Source organism: Gobius niger (assembly GCF_951799975.1).
Source record: "Gobius niger genome assembly, chromosome: 3".
NCBI classification, from domain to species: Eukaryota; Metazoa; Chordata; class Actinopteri; order Gobiiformes; family Gobiidae; genus Gobius; species Gobius niger.
The window spans coordinates 32,123,096-32,124,547 of NC_136854.1; the positions used below are offsets into that span (position 1 = coordinate 32,123,096).

The 1,452-nt window shown below is 41.9% G+C and overlaps 1 long non-coding RNA gene across 1 annotated transcript; it reads right to left on the minus strand.

Annotated features, from left to right (window-relative positions):
* Positions 1-598: 598 nt before the first annotated feature.
* On the minus strand, positions 599-1,249 carry LOC306960997. The gene is made up of 3 exons (XR_013792737.1): positions 1,032-1,249; positions 823-937; positions 599-751 (listed from the first exon to the last, which is right to left on the minus strand). It is a non-coding gene; the product is annotated as an uncharacterized lncRNA (long non-coding RNA).
* Between the last annotated feature and the right edge of the window lie 203 nt (positions 1,250-1,452).

A 1,452-nucleotide genomic window follows, 5' to 3' on the forward strand; every position in this document is an offset into this window, starting at 1 on the left:
CTTTAACCAAATCTAAAAGCTTCTTGACCGAAGAGCTACAGTGTAATGTCTGATTTGAAAGCGAAGACCTACAAATGTGACTGAAACTTTTTGTCACGTCGGCACGTTGTCAAACTTTACCCCAAAAACGCTTTTTCTGTGCATATTTCCTATTTATTAATATTGCCTGCAGTTCGCAAAGTATCCACGTAGCTTTTTCATTGCTTTGCTGTCATGTTTTTTGTCACTTTTTTGTTGCTTTTCCGGGAAAACATTTTTGTTCCGTTTTTTTATCCTCGGTTTCGTCGCTATTTTGATGCTTTTCTTTAAAGCTTTTAGATTCAGGTAAAGCTTGGTTAAGGCGGGGGATAAGAGGAGAAAATTGAGAGGCCAGACCGGCCCTAGAGCCAGTGGCCCTTCTGTGCTCTTCCGGAATGGACATACGGCCAGTCCGCCCCTGCTCACAGTCCAATACTCCTGTTCGTCATCACAGCCTCACTGCAGTCCTGGAGCGAATTGATCTTTGCCTCACCAACAACAACCACCAATATTACATAACCCCAAACAAATAAATGTCCACTTATTTTCTTTGAAGGTTAAAAAACGTTAAACGTTAAAACGTCATATGAACATATTTTTAAGCAAGTCTTCCCATCTATACCTTTATGAAGGAAACACTCCCCTAATCCTTTCTCAGGGCCCCCTTATGCAGGTGGTGACTTTTTTTTTCGCTTTGATAGTGGCACTTCCAGCAGAATTCACAAGGGGTCCTCTGAAAAACAAAGAAAAGGTTAGAAGAATAAGAGACAAGGTAAAGGCTGACAAAAACTGTGTTCGTCTTACTGAGGAATTTTGGGAGAACAAATAACGTAAACGTAGAAAGTGTCGTCTTTTAAGAACTCCTGCCCTTGGTCCATCTCCTCCTGGGTCGAGAACACAACCAAGTCCCCGTCATTATCTGTGACGAGCAGAACCGGGTCAAAAATGTAAACCAGAGGACAAACTTATAGATAACATGACACAGTTTGGAGCAATAGAAGAGTGGAGGTTACCTTTGTAGGCGAGCTTGAACGATAACACTTGGAACAGCTTCACGATCTTCTCGTATAACTGCGTATAGGTTGATTTAATAGCATTGTGAAACACTTCAAATCTACGAATCTCCTGTACGACATCGTTCACTCGGAGATAAGCCTTAACCTTCATCTTTTAGTTCAGACCTACTTCACAGTAAGACTGATCCCCTGTGTGGTCGCTTGCTCGTTGGGGTGCGGTTCAGACTGACTGGCCGGGAACAATCATAGAGCTGGGCTGGGAGCTTATAGCTGGGAAAGGGAAACTTAGAAACGAAACCGAAACTTAATAAAGGCACCGTCTTACAAAACCAAGACATGGTGTAAACGAAACAAGTCTAAAAACAACGACAACCAATTTTCTATTTGAAAAAGGCAAAATTGATACATGATGATGATG